Source organism: Sarcophilus harrisii, chromosome 3, assembly GCF_902635505.1.
Source record: "Sarcophilus harrisii chromosome 3, mSarHar1.11, whole genome shotgun sequence".
In the NCBI taxonomy this organism is placed as follows: domain Eukaryota; kingdom Metazoa; phylum Chordata; class Mammalia; order Dasyuromorphia; family Dasyuridae; genus Sarcophilus; species Sarcophilus harrisii.
In genome coordinates, this window is record NC_045428.1 from 206,433,501 (window position 1) to 206,456,528 (window position 23,028).

A 23,028-nucleotide genomic window follows, 5' to 3' on the forward strand; every position below is an offset into this window, starting at 1 on the left:
AGAAGGTAACAAAGCTAGGATTATAACCAAGAATTACCTATTCATCAAAAGTCAGCATGCTACTTCAGGGAAAAAATGAATATTTAATGAAATAGAGGTCTTCCAAGAATTCCTGATGAAACAAAAACAAAGCTCAGAAGAAATTCTGCTTTCAAATATAAGACTCAAGAGAAGAGGAAAGAGAAAACAAGGAATTCAATAAGGTTAAATTGTCTATATCCCAATATGAGAAGATGACAATTGTAACTTTTAAGAAATATATCACTTTGGAAGAGCCAAGATGGTGCAGAGAAATCAGGAAGTTTCCTAACCTCTCCTCATTTTCTTTCAGCAACAATGTGAAATGAAACCTTTGAAAATATTCAGAACATACAGAGAGATGTAATGAAACAATTTTCCAGCTCAAGATAACTTGGAAGGATTTCAGGAAAGGTCAGTCTGACTTGGGTGAAAGAGGAGCACAGCCCAGCATGGTGTCCAAGCAAGGTAGAGGTGGGGGTCTTAAAAACAACACAAGTAAATCAATTACTCAATCATGTCTCAACAGGGTAGTAGTTAGCAGAACATCAGTGGAGCCTCCAGTTCTAATGCAGAAGGCAAATTGACAGCCCTGAAAAACAGAGACAAAAACTCAGACTAAATGAAACTACCTCAGCTCAATGAGCAAGTCACCAAGCACCTGAAGTCCCAGCACTCAAAGCCTGTGACCCTGCTCATGGGCCCCAGCACAAGAAGCTTAAGATAGCAACTCTTTACTCTAGAAGCAGAACCAAAAAAGCCACAGAATAGACAAAACAGAAAAGAAAAAAAGAATAATGAGCAAAACCTCAAAAAAGAATCTTAACCATAGAAAACTATTATGTTAAAGAGACTATTTAAACCTCAATTCAGAAGATCACAAAATTTCTACATGCTAAAACTCAAAAGGGGGATATGAATTGGTTTCAAGCCCAAAGAGCCTTCTTGAGATAGCTCATAAAGGATTTTAAAAAACTAATAAGAAAGGTAGAAGAAAAATTGGGTAAAAGAAATGAGAAGTATGCAAAGGGGAATCAATAATTCAGAAAAGGAAGAACAAAAACTGATGAAAATAACACTTTTAAAGTGAGAATTAATCTGGGGCAGATAGGTGGCACAACAGATGAAGCACCAGTCTTGAATTCAGGAGGACTTGAGTTCAAAGCCACACTTAACACTCCCTGGCATGACACTGCACAAAATCACTTTACACCAATCATCTCAAAACAAAAACAAAAACAAAATAAAAAAGTAGAATTAACCAAATGAAAAAGAAGGCACAAAGATAATTAAAGAAAATCATATATTAAAAAGTAGAATTGGGCAAATTGAAGCTAATGATTATGGGAAATCCAGAATCAGTCAAGCAATCAAAAAGAATGAAAAAAAATAGAAGAAAATGTAAAATACCTCATTGGAAATACAAGTAACCTGAAAAATAAGATTTAAGAGATAGACTCTAAAGCCTTGACAAAAAAAGCCCCTGGACAGCATCTTTCAAGAAATCATCAAACAAAGTACCCTGCTATCCTATAATCAGAGCAAAATAATCATTGTAAGAATCAATAGATTGGCTCCTGAAAGAGATCCTACAAAGAAAACTCCAAGAACTATTGGAGCTAAATTCTAGAATTATAAAGTCAAGATGGAAATACTGCAAGCTATTACAAAGAAATAATTCAAATATTGAGGAGCCACTGTAAGGATTAACAGGACTTAGCAGTTTCTATATTAAAGACCTGAAATATGATATTCAGGAGGACAAAGGAGCTTAGATTGCAACCAAGAATCAACTACTCAGCAAAAATTGAGTGTAACCATTCAGAGGAAGAGATGGATTTTCAGTGAAATGGGGCCTTTCAATCATTTTTGATGAAAAGACCAGAACTAAACAAAAAATATGAACTTCAAATACAAACTAAAAGGAAGCATAAAAAGCAAACAGTAAAGAAAATATTATTTAAGGGTTAAACTGTTTATATCTTTATATGGGAAGATGGTACTCGTAATTCTTGAGAACTGTATCTTTATTAAAACAGAATGTGATATACATAGACAAAGGGTGTGAGTATAATTTGATTTTGATGTGATGATATAAAAATACATTAAATGGTGAAAAAGGATTGAGCTTGGAGAAAAGGAAAGGGGAGATGAATGGGATAAATGATATAAGAAGAGAAGCAAAACATCTTTTAAAGTAGAGGGAAAGAAGGGAGGAGGATGAACATTGTTTGAAGATTAATCTCATTTGGGTCAAAAAGGAAATAACATACACACTTATTTAGGTATAGTAATTTATCTTAACCTACATGGAAGTAGAAGGAGAAAGGGAAAAGAAAAGGAAGGGACTGGATAGAAGGTAGGGTAAAAAGCAAAAGGGAAAAGGAGTAAGAGAAGGGAGGTGAGATGATAAAAGAGAGTCCAGATTTATGGAGTAAGTAGTCAAAAGTAAAACACTGGGGAGAAGGAACAGGGTTAAAAGAGAGAAAAAAAAAAGTATAAGCAGAGGAAAAATAGGATGGAGGGAAATAAATATCTGGTAATCATATCTGTGAATGTGAATGATGAACTCTCCCATTAAATGGAAGTGGATAGGGAGTGGATTAAAAAATAAAATTTTACAATATGTTGTTTATAAAAAAACATTTAAAACTGTGCTATGCACAGAGCAAAGATAAAACAATGGAAGAAAATATATTATGCTTTTCATGTGAAATTTTAAAAAATGTGGAGGTAGCAGTCCTATTTCAGATAAAGCAAAAGCAAAAATAGATCTAATTAAAAGAGATAAGAAAGGAAACAACATATTGCTAAAAAGTACCATAGACAATGAAATAATATCAATAATAAATATATATGCACTAAGTGGTATAGTATTCAAATTCTTAGAGGAGAAGTTAAGTTAGTTACAGGAAGAAAGAGCAAAACCTCAATATCCTCCTCTCTCCTCCTCTCAGAATTAGATAAATCTAATCACAAAATACAAAAGAAAGAAATTAGGGAGGTAAATAAAATCTTAGAAAACTTAGATATAATACTCCTCTGGAGAAAACTGAATGGGAATAGAAAGGAATACACTCTTTTTTTTTTTTTAGTAGTAAATAGCATCTACACAAAAATTGACCATGCACTATTGATTAGAGAAATGCAAATCAATACAGCTCTAAAGTGCCACTATATATCATTCGGAGTGGGAAAGATGGCAGGAAAAGATAATGATAAATATTGGAGGGGATGTGAGAAAACTGGCACATTGTTGGTGGAATTGTGAACTGAACTAAACCATTCTGGAGAGCAATTTGAAACTTTGCTCACAGGGATATCAAAGTTTGCATAACCTTGATCCAGCAGTGTCTCTGCTGGATCTGTATTCTAAAGAAATCATAAAAAAAGGAAAAGGACCCACACGTGCAAAAATCTTTATAGCATCGCTTTTTATAGTGACAAGAAACTGGATATCCATCAGTCAGGGCATGACTGAATAAGTTATGGTATATTACTAGTATGGAATATTATTGTCCCTTTTATTGTATGATTTTTTATTAAAGGTTTTTATTTTCAAAATATATGCATAAATAATTTTTCAATATTAACCCTTACAAAACCTTATGTTCCAATTTTTATTCCCCTTCCCCATCCCCTCCTCTATATGGCAAGTAATCCAATATATGTTAAACATGGTAAAATATATGTTAAATCCAATATATGCATACATATTTATACAATTATCTTGTTGCATAAGAAAAATCAAATCAAAAAGAAAAAAATGAGAAAGAAAAGAAAATGCAAGCAAACAATGACAAAAAGAATGAAAATGCTATGTTGTGATACACACTCATTCCCACAGTCCTCTCCCAGTGTATGGATGGCTCTCTTCATCACAAAATCATTGTTGAAAAGAGTCGCTTCCTCAGAATTGATCATCACATAATCTAGTTGTTGCTGTGCACAATGTGCTCTTGGTTCTACTCCCTTTCCAGACTTACATGAACTGATGCTAAGTAAAGTGAGTGGATCAAACAAAAAAATTATAGAAACAATCAGTAATTTCATCCAAGAGGGAAAAAAAATAATGAGACAATATGCCAAAACTTATAGGATGCAGCTAAAGCAATTCTTAGAGAAATTTTATATCTCTCAGTGCTTTCATGGATTAAATCGATAAAGGTAAGATCAGTAAATTGGACATCCAACTAAAAAAGCTAGAAAAAAGAACAAACTTTAAAACCCAATTAAGTAACAAATTCAAAATTCTGAAAATAAAAGGAAAAATTAATAAAATTGACTAAATTAATAAAATAAATCAACAAAATTGAAAGTAAAAAAAAAACTATTGAACTAATAAGATAAATAAACTTTTAATCTGCCTAGAAACAGAAAAGAAGTCCTGCCAAATTCCTTTTGTGATGCAAATATATGTTGATATTTAAACCAGGAAGGGCCAACCAAAACAGAGAAAGAAAATCACACACAAGAAGGCAATTATCTCTAATAAATATTGATGCAAAAATTTTAAATAACATATTAGTAAAAAGATTACAGCAATTTATCAGGAATGCAGGGATGGTTCAATATAAGGAAAATTATCAGCCCATATTTGCCACATGTATAACAAAACTGAAAGAAATCATATAATTTTCTCAATAGATGCAGAAAAATCTTTTGACAAAATACAGCATCCATTCTTATTAAAACACTAGAGTGAATAGGAATAATTGAGGTTTTCCTTAAAATAATAAGCAGTATTTGTCTAAAACCACCAGCCAGCATTATATGTAACAGTAATAAGTTAGAAGCATTCCCAGTAAGATGAGGGGTATAACAAGGATGCTCGTTATCACCAGTATTATTCAGTATTGTAATAGAAATGTTAGCTTTAGCACTAAGAGAAGAAAAAGAAATTAAAGAATTAGAGTAAGGTATAAGGAAACAAATCTGTTCCTCTTTGTAGATGATATGATTGTACACTTAGAGAATCTTAGAGAATCAATTAAAAAAATATGAGAAACAATTAGCAACTTTAGCAAATTTGCAGGATATAAAATAAACCCACATAAGTCTCTGGCATTTCTATATAGTATTAACAAAGTGCAACAACAAGAAATTAAAAGATAAATCCCACTTAAAATCACTGTAGACAATATAAAATATTTGGGAGTCAACCTGCCAAGAGAAACCCAGTAATTATATGAACAAAACATTTTTCTTACAAATAAAGTCAGATCTAAACAGGTGAAAAATTTTCAATTGATTATGGGTAGGAAGAGTTAATATAATAAAAAATTGATAATTAATCTTAATCTACTTTTTCAGTGCCATATCAATCAAACTGCCAAAAATGATTTTACATAACTAGAAAAAATAAGGAAAAAATTTACCTAGAAGATAAAAACATTAAGAATATGAAGGGAATTAATAAAGAAAAATGCAAAGGAAGGTGGTCTAAGCTTAAAATTGTATTATAAAGTGACAGTCATCAAAACCATTTGATACTGGCTAAAAGTGGTAGATTTTTAGAACAAATAATAGTCAATACACAAAACATAATAGTCAATAGCTATAGAAATCTAGGATTTGATAAACCCAAAGACTCCAATACCTGAGATAAGAACTCAATATTTGACAAAAATTGCTGGACAAACTGAAAAATAGTATAGTAGAAACTATACATAGACCAAACTCTCACATCCAGTACCAAGATAAGGTTGAAATGGGCTCACGATTTAGACTTAAAGAGTGATCCTGATGAATCATGATGAAAAAAAGACCCTAGACACTATTTTTCAGGAAATCATCAAAGAGAACTGCCCAGATGTTATAGAAACAGAAGGTAAAATAGATATTGATCACCTACTGAAAGATATCCCAAAATTAAAACTCCAAGAAATATTGTAGCTAAATTCCAGAACTATCAAACCAAGGAAAAAATACAACAAGCATCCAGAAAAAACAAAACAAAATAAAATAAAACAATTCAAGTATTGAGGAGTCACAATAAGGGTCACTCAGGATCTAGCAGCATTCACATTAAAGTATGGAAATGCCTGGAATTTGATATTCCAAAAAGCAAAAGAACATGGTATGCAGCCAAGAATAACTTACCCAGCCAAACAAAGCATTTTTTCCCAGGGAAGAAGATGGACGTTCAATGAAATAGGTGAATTCCATTTATTTCTGATGAAAAAACCAGAGCTAAACAAAAAGTTTGACCTCCAAATAGTTGACTCAAGAGAAGCATAAAAAGGTAAACAGAACTCTTGAGAACTGTATTTCTGTTATGGGTATACATAAAGAGTACATATATAATTTGGTTTTACTATTATAATATAAAAAAGGTACTAGAGATGGAATGGAAATTGTACCAGAAAAAGGGAAAAAGTGGAGATAAAAAGAGGGAAACTACATCTCACAAAGAGGCAAAGGAAACCCAATATATCTGAGGGAATAAAGGGAGGGGGATGAAGATAGTATGAATCTTACTCTCATCAGATTTTGCTTGAAGAGAAAATATTAGATATATTTGATTTACATAGAAACTTTTCCCACCCCATTGAAAAGTGGGAGGGGAAAGGTGAAAAGGGAACAAGTAGGCTAAATAGAAAGGAATACAGAAATAGTAAGGAAAAGATTTAAGAAAAGGGGAGGGACTTCAAGGGGGAGGGAAGGATTCTAAAGAGAGAGGGTTGTGTGGTGCTCATAAGTCTAATACTGAGAGAGCTGAAAGAAGAAATAGATAACAAAACTATAATAGTGGGAGATCTGTCGATAGTATAAAATATTTGGGAATCTATCTGCCAAGGGAAAGTCAGGAATTATATGAGCAAAACTACAAAACACCTTCCACACAAATAAAGTCAAATCTAAACAACTGGAAAAATATTAAGTGCTCCTGGATAAGTCAAGTGAATATAATAAAATAAATTCTGGGAAAATTGGAAATTTGTATAGCAGAAATGAGGCAATGATCCATATGTAACACCATACACAAGATAAGATCAAAATGGGTTCATGATCTAGGCACAAAGAATTAGATTATTAATAAATTAGAAGAATATAGGATAATTTAACTCTCAGACCTGTGGAGGAAGAAGGAATTTGTTACCAAAGAAGAACTAGAGATCATTATTGATCACAAAATAGAAAATTTTGATTATATTAAATTAAAAAGCTTTTGTACAAACAAAACTAATGCAGACAAGATTATAAGGGAAGCAATAAACTGGGAAAACATTTTTACATTCCAAGGTTCTGATAAAGTCCTCATTTCTAAAATATATAGATAATTGACTCTAATTTATAAGAAATTTATATCAGATTAAGAAATTGAAACTATTTCTAGTCATATGAAAAGGTCCTCCAAATTACTATTGATCAGAGAAATGCAAATTAAAACAACTCTGAGATACCATTGCATACCTGTTAGATTGACTAAGATGTGGGAAAACTGGGACACATACATTGTTGGTGGAACTGTGAACAAATCCACCAATCCTGGAGAGCAATTTGGAACTCTGCTCAACAAGTTATAAAACTGTGCATATCCTTTGATCCAGCAGTGTTTATACTGGGATTATATCCAAAAGAGATCGTAAATGAAGGAAAAGATCCACATGTGCAAAAATATTTGTGGCAGCCCTTTTTGTAGTGGCAAGGAACTGGAAAGTGAGTGCATGCTCATCAATTGGAGAGTAGCTGAATAAATTATGGTATATGGATGTTATGGGATATTATTATTCTGTAAGAAATGATAAGCAGGATGATTTCATAGAGATGATTGGAGAGACTAACATGAACTGATGCTAAGTAAAATAAGCAGAACTAGGAGATCATTAACATAGCAACAATAAGACTATACAACTGTTAATTCTGATGGATGTGGCTTTCTTCAACAACAAGAAGATTAAAACCAGTGCCATTTGTTCAGTGATGAAGAGAGTCATCTACACCCAGAGAGAGGACTGTGGGAACTGGGTGTGCACCACAACATAGCATTCTTACTCTCTTTGTTATTGTTTGCTTGCATTATGTTTTCTTTCTCAGTTTTTTTCTTCCTTTTTGATCTGATTTTTTCTTGTGCAGCACATAACTATGTAAATATGTATACATATATTGGATTTAACATATATTTTAATGTATTTAACATGTATTGCATTACCTGCCCTCTAGGGGAGAGGATTTGGGACAATTTGGGACAAAAGGTTTTGCAAGGGTCAATGCTGAAAAATTACCCATGCATATGTTCTTTCTCTGGGTGTAGCTGGTTCTGTTCATTACTGATCAATTGGAACTGATTTAGATCTTTTCATTGTTGAAGGGAGCCACATGTTCTTTTGTTTCATTTTTCTTGGGGTCTCTGGGGTTCTTGGGAGCAGTCTTCATTTCAGTTCAGTAATCACCACAAGTACAGCCAAGTGTTAAAGTTCAAATCCTTTATTATCTCTTTCAAAGTCGTGTCTCCTTTCCTGGGGCTTTCTTAGCTTTCTTAGAGGCCTATCTCTCTCCTTGGTTCCAAGAGCTTAACCTCCTGCCTCCAGTCTTTTGCCTTCTCTCTGAATGTCAATCCTGGCTAAGGCTCCCAGCTTATATGCTTCACACTGAGTATACACCAATCATTATATCACTAGGAAATCATTATTTGTTGTAGGATTAAATCAATGCTAAACTAGATTTAATCATTGTCTCCTCAATTCCACGTGGTACCTTGTTTCAAGTTCTAGCTCATAACAGCCGCGTCCATCAGAATTGATCAATATGATCAATTTTCAAATGAAGAAAGTAAAGTCTATGAAAAAAGGTTCTAAATCACTAGATTATAGAAATGCAAATTAAAAGAAATCTGAGGTACCACCACATACCTCAGTGGGCTAAATCTGGTTGGCTAAAATGACAAAAAAAGATAATGCTAAATGTTGAAGAGCATGAGAGAAAATTGAGATACTAACGTATGGTTGGTGCAATTATGAACTGATCTAGCCATTCTGGAAAGCACTTTGGAAGTATGCTGAAAGATCTATAAAACTGTACATACCCTTTGAACCAACAATTCCACTATTTGATTTATATTCTAAAGAGATCGTAATACAGGGAAACGGACCCACATGTTCAAAAATGTTTGTAGCAGCTCTTTTTGTGGTGTCAAAGAATTGGAAAGTGAATGGATATTCATAGATTGAGGGAAATGGTTGAAGAAGTTATGCTATATGAATGCATGGCATATTGTTGTTCTATAAGAAATGATAAGCAGACTGATTTCAGAAAAGTCTGGAAAGACTTGTATGAACTGATTCTGAATGAAGTGAGCAGCACCAGGAGATGTTAGCTAGAAATAAAGCAAATCACCAGTAAAAAAAAAATGAAAATGGTGAATTCATCACCAGTGAAGAGGAAATTAAAAATAATTAGGAGGAAAAAGACAATCATCTGATTATGTGACGCAATATAAATAAGCAATTGGAAATTCAGTCCTAGATATTTTTGCAATATTGAAATGATTAGTTAACAATCATATTGGTTAATGTAGCATGGTGTATATATATATATATATATATATATATATATATATATATATATATATATATGTACTTCATGGTTTTCACAATGTTTTGCAGCTAGTATCTCACATGTAATGAGATAGGTGACAGTGAGTCAAGGGCTTACCTTGAAGTTAGGAAGACAATTTCAAATTTTGCCTCAAGCTCTAATAAGTTGTATCACTCTGATTTATTCTCATTAACTATTGCTTCTTTAGGTTTTCTCATATGTAAAATGAAAGGTTGTATTTAGTGGTCTCTTAAGTCCTTCCTAGCTCAAAATTCATGATTTTTTTATGATTTCATATAAAGCTCAACTTTTTGAGAAAACAATTACAGATATTATTATACTCATTTTACTGAAGAAGAATCTGAGTCTCAGAGATGGAAGATCATTTGCTTATGATCATGCAAAGAGTAAATGTGAGAGTAAGGATTTGACTTCAAGGTTCTCATGACTACTGGTCAGAACTCATTCCATTGTAATCTGCGGTAAGGTATATACTAAAAAATTACATGTTACAATTTCACTTTGATTCTAGTTTAAAAAATTGCATTTTAGGTCTTCTTTTTTTCTTAATATTCCTTTAATTTGGTTCAGAATGAATCATCTCTTAGGACTATCCGAATGGCTATTTTTGGTAATTCTCTGTGTGCCATGCAGATATCCCTACATGTAAATACAACATCAACTTAGCTGATGTAGTCCTTTTTTTTTCTACATACTGTTCAAGGCAGGATTTAGGTTAGTCTAGAACTCTGTATGCTACAATTGCACTTAGGCAATCTAAATTGAACTATGATAGTAGAAGTTTCTGACCACCAGTAAACAATATCTTTTTAAAACACTGAGAGAGAGAGAGAGAGAGAGAGAGAGAGAGAGAGTTAAGCAAGTTTAAGAAGGCATAACTAACTCAATCAGAAAAAGCTTCTAAGTGGCTCTCATTTAACCCAAGCCTTTCTTTCATCTAAGTCTTTTTATTATTATTATTATTATTATTATTATTATTATATCCATTTAAATTGATGAAGATGATTCTTGAGGTCAAGAAAGTGGATGGAAATTCAAAATATCTAGTTTTGCAAGGGCTCAAATTCTCTTTCTAATATAATGGGAACTTGATTAAACTTTCCAAATTTTCAAATATCAAATAAAACCATGAGAACTGTCCCATTGCCATGGAGAGATTCCTTGAATTCCAAATGGAAATAAAGAATTTCTCTATTCTTTCTATTTATATTGGTCTCCTAACACACAGGCTAGAAAATAATTGCTGAGATGTTGTCATTGGACAGAATTTCATAGTTGTAGTTTTGTTTCCCTCTGTAAGAGGAAAAGAACCTACTTGCATATAAAGATCCTCTCTTTTACAAAACACTAAAACCTCTCTGGATCAAAATTACCTTTACTTTTTCCCTCTGAATATTGTATTGAACTTTTCCTGAAATAATAGATTCTGGGACTTTCCTCCCATTCACCTTACAGTTAACACCAATTTTCTGCTGCTTGCTTTAATGTTAATAGTTTTAATGTATGAACAGTAACTACATGAATACAATAACAAAGAAAAAGAGGTGAATGATTCTTTAGTTGAGGAAAAATGGACTACTGATTTGGCTGTACCACCTAAATTTCTTCTCTGAAGTTATGTGAACCTTTATAAGGCACAATGTCTATGTCCAACCTTCTTTAGGGGCCATTCACATCTGACTGAGTGGAAACCTCTCAAGTTCATACAGTCAACAATTGACAGAGATAATTTATCCAGACCTTTCTTTATTATAATTAACAACTCATTAAGCAGCTCTAAATTGGAACAATAATGGATCGATTGAAACAAAAAGATATTATTTTGAAATCCTTCAGGTTACTGACAGATACTACCTGGTCAATCACAATGGAATTTTGACTGATGCTTCTTGTATCATTCTATTCTTTCAAGTGGTCAAATCCTATTTATTGTCTTCAGCTAGATTTTTATGCTACAAAATTATTATTTCAGCCTTCATAGCTCACATTTATATAGTACCAAATCCTTTATATAATTGCATTTGATTCTAATAGCAATAATTCATTCCTTCAATAGCAATCATTCCTCCCTCCCTTCTCACCCTTCCTTCCCTTCTCTCCTTCTCTTCTCCCTCCCTCCCTCCTTCTTTCCTCCTTCTTTCCTCCCTCCTTTCTTTCCTCCTTCCCTCTCTCCTTTCCTTCTTTCCTTCCTTTTTCCTTCCTTCCTTCCCTCCTTCCCACACTTCCCTCTCTTCCCTTCTTCCCATCTTTCCCTCTCTTCCCTCCTTCCCCCTTCCCTCAGTCCTTCCCTCTCTTCCTTCCTTCCTTCCTTCCTTCCTTCCTTCCTTCCTTCCTTCCCTTCTTCCTTCCCTCCTTCCCTCCTTCCTCCCTTCCTTTCTTCTTTCCTCCAAGTCCAGCACTTTATCTGCTATATATCATATTAAGTGCTCCAACTTATGTCAGTATTAGCATCATAAATGCAAACTTACATTAATTAAAGTTTCTTAACCATTATTATATCATGCACTCTTAGGAAATCTAATGAAAATGATTGGTCTTTTCTAAAGATGGCTAGGTAGCACAGTGAATAGAATGCTGATCTTGGAGTAAGAAAGGTCTGAATACATGTCAAGCCTCATAATCACTAGCTATGTGACTCTAGGCACAATACAGTTAACCTCTATATTTCTTCATGGATTCTGTTGAGGAAACAGAGAATGGGAATGAAATAGGAATGGTCCTAACACCTACCCTCTGAGGCTACTGTGAGAATCAAATGATAATATTTGTAAAGCAACTGTCACAATGACTGGCATATAAGTATTTAAAAATTCATACTTCATCCCCTAGAATAATATTTTTAAAATACTTTTAAGCCTTTTCTCAATTTGCTGTCCAACTTCATGATTGAAAGAATGCTGAATTTTACTTAGAGTTTAGAGAAACAAAGATGATTTTTTTCCAATCTTGATTCAAAGAACCCCTGAAGTCTATTTATAAACCAATGGACCCTAGGTTAAGAACTCTTGTATTACGCACACACAAATCTATATACTTGCATTACTTTGTATAATGATATAAATAATGTTAGAATTCTACTTAGTCAATTTAGAGATGAACAAAAATATGATAATGACTATCATTTATGTAATGTTTTATATTCACATGAAGCTTTCCTAAAAGATAACCAGCATGTTCAATGAACCTTATTAAAGACTAGGTACATTTTATAGCTATCAACACAAAATTTGAATTAATTGTAAACATGGAGCATCCATATTAGAATTTGAGGAAAAGAGAATTTGGCTGTAAAATATTTTACAGTAACTGCTATTACACAGAAATGTATGCTTGGTCCAATGCCATTTTCCTAAGAATCTGGATCCAAATATATGCACATGTTCCATGTTGTGTGTGGTCTGTAGTCTGCAGTGGTGAGGCCTGATGCACAGAGGAAGAAATCCAGGGACAACAGAAAAATTTTACATGATACCTGATATGTTTTATTAAAGCAAAAAATACAGTATTACATTTATCAAAGCCCAGTTTTGCCACAAACAACAGTCATTGTGGTCTGTTGTTAATTCTCATAATGGATTTCTTCTCTCCTTCTGACCAACAAGCCCATAATAATTTAGAATTATGTCTTTTGGTATCTTGAACCCTGGGAGATACAGTTCTTTGATTTTGAGAATTTGATGTTGTGTAATAATTTGGACAAGACCCAGCTAAGGTCACAATATATTTTTCTCTTTTCAGTAGAATCAGGAGAATTCTTAAGTCTGTAAGAATTTTTGCTGAGATTCTAATTTAGCAGACTTTTGCCTATGTGGTAAGGATACGGACAGGCTCAACAAACAAAGTCTATTGAGCGTCAGACAAAACCTACCCAAAGATTAGTTACTACTTTTACCACTATTCTTAACTCTTTAGATGTTTTCCCACATAAATAAAAAAGTATTAACCTATTGTTTTGGTCCTCATTAGCTCCTGGAATTTGTTATTACATCAACTAACTCTAGGGTAAGACACTGAGTGGGTAATAATATGAATAAAGAAAAGGACTACAGAATCCCAAATCTCCTTATGCATTACATAGCAAATATTAAACATTTACAAAGTGTCAGACTCTATACTAAGTGCTGCGGATTTAAAAAAAAAAGAAACCAATTTTCTACTCTCAAGAAGCTTACATTCTAATGGAAAAAAACACACAGAGAGGGACTGAAAGAGGGACAAGAAGAGTCACACAAGAGTATGATTTTTAAATCTATAAATTCAGAAGTGCAGACTTAAGAAGAATTAAGCATGGCCATTCTGGACCTCTCCCCAATATGGAGGCATCAGGAGAAACTCACCAATGGTCAAAATGATATCAACTGGTAGAGAAATGCCAAGATGGGAATATAGCTGAAACATGCTACTTAAAGTTGGAAGTTCATTTAGGAAGCAATTGATAGATCAAATGGTAGATTTGAAGGAAGAAATATTTTAGGTCAAATATTGTTTAAAATATCTATTAGCTGTGGGACCTTGGGCATAATATTTAACCTCTTTCAGTTTCCTTTTTCACCAGAAAAATGGGTATTTTAGTAATAACACCTATGTCACAAGCTGTTGTGAGGATTATATAATATTTGTGCTTTGAAAATTTTAAAATACTTTCCAAATGTTAGCTATTACTATAATTATATTTAGTCAAGAATAAAGTGGGAATGCTATTCTCATAGAATGTTTTCATAAGGTTAGTCTTCTCACAAAATCAAAAAGATGAATTACTTGGGATTCCTGTCCCCCACCAAAAAAAATGAAAATAGCCATTAGAAGGATATAGAGTGGTCATAAATAGCAGGCTAGAGAATATGGGAAAGGAAACTTCTATTCTTTCCCCTAAATTCTGCAATTTATGCTTATAAGAATTTGTTAGACACAATGTGAAGCACCTATAGATTACATATATCAAGAAGTTTCAATCCAAGTCCCTTTATTTGAAGTCCCAGATTTTCCTAACAAAATTCACTCTGGACTTGTTCTCCTTCAAATAGAAACAACTGAAGTTAGCACCTGATTATCAAGAATAATTAGTTAAAATAGAGTTAAAAGAAACTAAGAGTAAGATTTAATGAGCCCCCTAATTAGAAAGTAGTTTGAAGGAATGTGTAATCCATACAATTAGATATTTAAGAAAAAAAGGAAGCCAAGATTGAGAGAAGTCACTGGATCCTATTTTCAAATGGATGTTTGATATCTTTAATTTGAGAGTGTCTTCTAATGATTTTGATTAAAATTTCTCCAGACTTGACCATCCTATGTTGCTCCTGTTCAAATCTTCCTACTAATTTGAGATAAAAGACCCACTTAATATTCTGGAGGCCTTCTTCAATTTCTCCTAATATTGTGGTGATAATTGGATTGTATTCTGACCACCCACTTGTCATCTTTTATTCTTGCCATGAGACAAGTCCATCTTTTTGTATGATATAGTTATTTATTAAATTATTTTACTACTATTAGTAATTCCTCATTAGAGTTCCTCACTGGTCATGTATTGTAGCTTACTTATCACTATCCTGTGCCTCTCCCTGGCCATTTATGGGCTACTTGTCTTAATTCCAGAAAAGCTAGTATAATTTTAGTAGTAAAAAGAAAGGCATTCATTCCCATGGCAAGTTTAAGGTCTTAAAAAATTTTTTTTTACATTTTTAAAATTTAATCAGTAGTTTTGCAATGCTTCATATAAAACTTATTGTTTATGATATCCTACTTTTTTATTATTATAGCTTTTTATTTTCAAGATATATGCATGAGTAATTTTTCAGCATTGACCATTGCAAAACCTTCTGTTCCAACTTTTCCCCTCTCCCCATCCCCTCCTCCAGATGGCAGGTAGACCAATACATGTTAAATATGTTAAAGTATATGGTTAAATACAATATATGTATACATATCCATACAGATATTTTGCTGCACAAGAAGAATTGGACTTTGAAATAATGTAAAATTAACCTGAGAAGGAAATTAAAAATGCAGCAGACAAAAACAGAGGGATTGGAAATGCTATGTAGTGGTTCACACTCATCTCCCAGAGTTCTTTCGCTGGGTGTAGCTGATTCTATTTGTTATTGAACAAATGGAACTGATTTGGTTCATCTCATTGTGGAGAGAGCCACATCCATTAGAATTGATCATCATATAGTATTGTTGTTGAAGTATATAATGATCACTTGGTCCTGCTCATTTCACTCAGCATCAGTTCATGTAAGTCTCTACAGGCTTTTCTGAAATCTTTCTGCTGGTCATTTCTTACAGAACAATAATATCCCCTAACATTCATATACCACAATTTACTCTGTCATTCTCCAATTGATGAGAATCCATTCAATTTCCAGTTTCTAGCCACTACAAAGAGGGCTGCCACAAACATTTTTGCACATACAGGTCCCTTTCCTTTCTTTAAGATCTCTTTGGGATATAAGTTCAGTAGAAACACTGCTGGATCAAAGGTATTGCATGGTTTGATAACTTTGTGAGCATAATTCCAAATTGCTCTCCAGAATGGTTGAAGGTGTTCACAATTTCACCAACAATGTATCAGTGTCCCAGTTTTCCCACATTCCCTCCTACATTCAGCATTACCTTTTCCTGTCATCCTAGCCAATCTGAGAGGTGTGTAGTGGTATCTCAGAGTTGTCTTAATTTTCATTTCTCTGATTAATAATGACTTAGAGCATCTTTTCATATGACTAGAAATAGTTTCAATTTCTTCATCTGAAAATTGTCTGTTCATATCCTTTGACAATTTATCAATTGGAGAATGGCTTGATTTCTTATAAATTACTAGAGTCAATTCTCTATATATTTTGGAAGTGAGGCCTTTATCAGAACCTTTGACTGTAAAAATATTTTCCCAGTTTATTGTTTCCCTTCTAAACTTGTCTCCAGTAGTTTTGTTTGTACAAAAGATTTTTAATTTGATATAATTAAAAATTTTTATTTTGTGATCAATAATGATCTCTAGTTCTTCTTTGGTCATATATTCTTTCCTTTTCCACAGGTCTGAGAGGTAAACTATCCTATGTTCTTCCAATTTATTAATAATCTCATTCTTTATGTCTAGATCATGAACCCATTTTAACCTTATCTTGGTGTGTGGGTAAATGCCTAGTTTCTGCTATACTAATTTCCAATTTTCCCAGTAGTTTTTGTCTAACACTGAATTCTTATCCCAAAAGCTGGAAGTTTAAGGTATTTTTTAAAGAAACTTTGCAGTTGCCCAAAGACAATCCAGTCTGTTTTCCTTCTCCTATTCGTCTGTGGACTTAACTAATCTATCTATAATGCTTGTCTCAGATATAGATACTAATGGACAAATTGTGTAGATTTTTGAACAAAAATGCATGTTAGAATTCAGACACTTGATATTCTTTATCTACTTGTTTTTTTCCTGTGTCAATTGCCATCCCAAATCTTCTCAGTGATTATAATCATTATTTTGAATGATTACAGATTCCTTCCTGCTGGGTGCTCAAGTTGCATGTGAATAGCACAATATCATCCACAAATGCAAACATCTCAAGGACCTACTTGTTCAAAGAGAAATTCTCTTCAAAACTATAAACTACAATTCCTGAATCCCAGCAGGGAACATCTTTGTTATCCACATTTCTCCCTGTTTTGTACTTCATCTGATGTTTATGATCAGAAGGGATTTCTCTTGACTGATCTCTTTTTACTTAGGTCTTTGAAGGAATCTTGATGATTTTGATTTATGGATGAGGAGAGATACATACTATTTAACATTACACAAATAAAGTATTTTTCGTAACCAATATAATGGGATAATGACCATAATGGGATCTTACATTTTCTCCAACTCCCCTTAAATTGTGAATAATAAAGAAGTGCACTATTGTTGAATACATTTTTGAAAATGTTCTTGTTCCCTATTAATATGATTAGTGTGTATCCTTTTGACAAGTAGAAATAACTTGTGTATGGGAAAAATGGATGTAAACTTTTGTAACTAATATATAGTTCATTGATTTTATTTGGCATTAAGGAAGTCTGAGTTTTTTCCCCATTCCTTTTCTATTTCCCCTTTGTCTAGATCTCTTGCACATCAGTACTTCAGGACTCTCCCAGATGGTATTGTGCTGTTTACATGAAACCTTAAAATCTAGCGGGATTTGATTTGTAATATTCAAAAGAGTATGGCATTCCCATGAAATGGAAACAACAGAAAAAAAAAGTGGATAAAGAATATCAATTGCCCATATTTCAGCTCTCTTCTAGCTCAGATCTATTGCTTATACATTTGAATTCATTTTGTTATTTCCCTGATTATAGAAAGTGACATTTTTATAGGCATACTCCTATAAATACATCTAGTTCTCTATGCTGATAATTCTCAAATATATCTTTCCTGCTTTCAACTTATCTCCAATCTTATATCTTCGGCTGCCTTTTATACATTTCAGACTAGATTTTAAGGAAACATCTTAAATTCTATATGTCCAAAATGGAACTTCAAATTCTTCTCCTAAACCTTTCCCCCTGTTCCTACCCTCCTTATTACTGTTGAGGGTAACATATCCCGTTTCTTTAGGAATATCTTAGATATCATTTGATTACCTCATTCTTTCTCACTTCCATAACAATCTTTTTCTAAGGCCATTTGATTTCATCTTTGAAACATCTCTCTCTTTTATGGTTTTTTTTTTTTTCCTTTCCTTTGACACTGCCACTGTTTTAATTCTTATTCTTATGACATCACAACTGGACTATTGCAGTATCCTGCTAGTGCATCTTTCCCCACTTAAATGAATCTTCCATTCAAGTACTAAAAGCACAGGTCAAATCAAGTCATTCCCTTACTCAATAAGCTGCAGCAGTTCCCTATTGCCTCCAGAGTCAAATATAAAACATTCTATTTGGCATTCAAAGCCCTTTATAATTTAGTATCGTCTTTCCTTTAAGATTTTTTTAATACCTTGCTTGTTGCTACATGTTCTTTGATACAGTAACACTGACCTAGAGATTTTTACAAACAAGACCTTTGTGTCTCTGGGCATTTTCTCTGGTTATTTCATATGCATGGAATGTTCTTCCTCTGCTTTACTTAGTGACCTCCTTGATTTTCTTTAAGTACCAACTAAATTTTCATCTTTTACCAACTCCTCTTAATTCTAATGCTTATCTGCTATCATGTATCTTGCTTTCTATATATTTGTTTCAAGGTTGAATAATTCATTAGACTATATGCATCTTGAGTACAGGGATTGTATTATGTCTTTTTGTATCCTCAAAGTGTAGTATTTTAACCATGGAAAAACACTTAATAAATGTTTATCAATTGACTGATTCTATGAAAGCATTCAAGTGAAAATTTTCAAAGTTCTTGATATTAAAAATAGCTTGTCATCATACTCTTTATATATCAATTCCATTTTCTCCTATTTCTCCTTTACTGTTTTTGGCACATGAAGTGATATTACATATAATCATTTTCTTTTCAGATTTTGGAAATTAAATTTGAAATCAGAGTAGTCTTTGGCAACTATCTTTCTATTTTTTCAGATGAGTCATATATTTGCTGACTAAGACACTATCTGGATAATTTTTTGTCTTATTATGACAATAAATTTATGGTAATTGAACTTCATAATTCAAAATTATTATGACTAGCATCAATATCATTTCTGATATCTCATTTTTTATTGCTGATTTACTCGTTTCAATAGTTAAGAATTGAAGTATTTTACTTGTATTCGATATCTTTTTTTCCATTATTATTCTTTCTTTTTAACTTCTTTTGCTATTGAGTTTTCTGAAGCAGAGTACAAATGTGTTAGTTTCTCCTATGTATAAAATATTTCTATTTAAAAAATAACTTGGAGAAACAGTGCCTTACCCAAAAGGAGAATTTTTTTCTTTAAGAATTTTAGAAACTAACAGCCAAAAGGGAAAATATTTCTTGGACAGATGGACCTTTAAAAGTCCCAAAATGATTTTAAATAGATTCAGAAAAATGTACAAACATCATTGCACTTGACCATCCTAATAGTTCATGTCTAACAAATCATATTTCCACCCAGAACCATCTGGGCTTCATTCTCATCTCTTACAACTCTGTGGGAACTATTTTGGATTTCCTTGGGAAAGTCTACATTTTGCTATAGTTGGGATAAGAATTCTGTCCAGTGCCCTGATGTAGAATGCCATCATGTTTTCCCTCAATATTTTAGAAGATACTTTGACAAGAAGTTGAGGCCCTTGAAAATATAAAGAGATGGAAAATGCTTTATATGCCATCTGCTATATATTTGGAACTCAAATCAATAGCAACTATTTAAACTTGAAAACAGATGATTTCTTGTATTCATACATATGTATATATATGTATATATACATATATATATACACACATATATGTATTTGTTTGTTTTCCCATGCTACTACATCTCTCAACATATTTTGCATGAATTCTCCCTAATTCTCATTTGCAATATTTAGGAAGTCACAAATATTAGAAAGAAGAAAAAAGAAACATTACAGCACCTCCAAATCTCCATCTAATGCAGCTAAGTGGGTTATGGAGTTTTAGTAAATTTTATTTATCTGAATGAACAAGAACTTATTTTTGTCCTCCTCAGATTTCTCTCACTACTATTAAAAACAAAGTAACAAAATTACAGATAAACCAAAAACTTCATAACAAATATGCATAATCAAACAAATACATTTTCATTTTGGTCATGACCAAAGAAATTTGTGTACCATTTTATGTATTGCATTCACACAAGATTATTTTTAAATATAGAAAAAAGAATGAAAAGAAAGAAAGAAACTAGATTGATCAAGGAAGGGTTCTAAATCTAGGCATCCATATATTTCAGGAAGTCTGGAATGGGAAAACCCTCCATTATATTTCTATTTTGCATAATTGATTTTCTTTGTAATGGTAAACATTTTGTTTTATTCATCTAAAAACATTATTCGGAAGGACATATATTTCATCTGATTTCCAAAGATATCCATGACACAAAAAAGGTTTTAAGATTCCCTGAGATAGGTAACTAGATAGATTGATACTAGGTATACACATTTCTAATACTGCATTATGTGTTTTATTACATGTTGCTAATATTGTATTAGTATTCTTCCCATTTACTTTGCTCTGGTTAGAGCATATATTAGACAAATGTTTAATAAGAAACTTTTTAGACTTCCCTGAAAATTCACAATTCTGTGCCTGTCATTTAAATTTAAAGGTACTTCTGCCTGAACCTGAATCAATGAATTTTAAATCTGTTACCAATCTACTTTACAACAAATAATTGGATTATCTATGGAAAACAAATAGTTAAGTGTGTGGTCTCATTAATCCTATTGATTCATTCCATAATAAGGTTGTTGTTGTTGTTGTTTTTTTTTTTTTTTTTTGCTTCTCTTCTCTACCTCCATAACATTAGCACATTCAATTGTTTTTGTTTTTGATGATTTTCCTCTCAAATCATTATATTCACATTCCATTACTTACATCCAAGGTAGTAACTGGATACAGCAAGAATTTTTCTCATATTTTCAAAAGTGGCCTTTAAGACATGATTCAGCACATCTTTTGCCTTCAATTGTAGAATTGTGGGGCTACATCTGTGGAATAGCCCGTTGATGGTCAGGTACAAATATTCAGGCACATGTGATGTGTTGCTCAGTTTTGATGAACTACATTTTTCCTTAATTTTTTAAGCTTTTGGTCAAGAGATACCTTGAGCGAAAAAAAAGATATACTCAAAAATACATGTGATGCAAAAAATCAAATGTAAAATTTAATTTCAAATGTTTTAGAATAAATATTTTCCTTTATTTAAAAAAGAAAAGTTAATTTTAAGCTATGTTTAAGGTAGGCATAAGCTTCTTAGATAATAATTTTCAAAGGTATTTTATTGATATTAAATTTAATGTGATATTACTGAAATTTCTCAATAAGCTCATCTCTAAAAGAACTTTTCCTTGGGAAGAAAAGAAATGATAATGTAAAGTTCAGCAAAATACATAAATATGTTAATCAAGCCTGAAAGTATATGTCCCATTACATGTATTATATGAAAACAAATTTATAAGGCATGCATCAATTTTGGTTCTTTGAAATTATGATTGATCAGTGCATACGTAAGAGTTCTGAAGTCCTCTAATGTGGTTTTCCATTATATTATAATCATGATTGCAAAATTGCTCTCCTGATTTACTGTGTGGATCTACATTTATAGTTGCAAATAATCTTCAAAACTGAGAACTAAAAAGATGCTGAGAAATTATTTATTTACTTAAGATTTCCCTAATTACGTGTAAAATCAATTTTTAAGAGTTTTACAAAAATTGTGACTTTCAATTTCTCTTTTTTCTTTTCTTTCCCTCCTGCTCATAGAGAAGGCAAGAAGTTTGATACAGGTTATACATGTACAGTCAGGCAAAGCCAATTTCCAAATTAGTCATTTTGTGAAAGGAAATACAGACCTAAACAAAATAAGAAAAATAAAGTAAAAAGATGTATAAATTGATCTTCTTTCAGGCTCTATCAGTTCTTTTTCTGGAGATGGATAGCATTTTTCATCTTGGAATTGTCTTGGTTTATTTTATTGCTGAGAATAGATGCCATTTGTAAGTAATACGATATTGCTATTTATATGCACAATATTCCCTTGGTTCTGTTCATTTCATTATTCATAAGTTCATATAAGTTGTTCCAAGTTTTATTGATATCATCTTGTTCTATGCCATGGCTTGTTCAAACATTCCCTCATTGGTGGATATGTCCTTAATTTTCAATTCTTTTCCATCACAAAAGGAGCTACCTCCTTTATTATTTGTCTACCTATAAGTCTGTTTCTTTTTTTTTTAATGTTTTTATGACCTTGGGAAAAAAAGGCCTAATAATGGTATTTTCAGATCAAAGAGTATATATAGTTTTATAGCTCATATTGCTTTCACATATAGTCTAACTTGCTTTCCAGAATATTTGGATTTATTCACAATTAGTGTCTCAATTTTTCCATATTCCTTCCAACATTTGCTTCTTTCCTTTTCTTTTATATTAGTCAATCTCATAAGTATGGGCTGGGATTTCAGGTTATTTTAATGTCCATTAAAATAATTATATACAGAATTTATTCATATCACTGTAGATAACTTTGCTTCTGAAAACTGGGTGTTCATATTCTTTGACATTTTTTTTTTTCATTTGGGGAATGGCTTTTATTTTTAAAAATTGGTTTCAATTCTTTATATATTTGAAAATGATGCCATTATCAATGAACATTTTACAAACATTTTTTCAAAGTTATGATTGCTAACTGTATTTTTCTCTATCCTATTTTCCACTCCACCCCATTGTTCATCCCAGTCTCTGTCTCTTTTCACCCTATTAATTTCAAAAATATTTTGATTCTGACAACTACATTTCCCAACCCC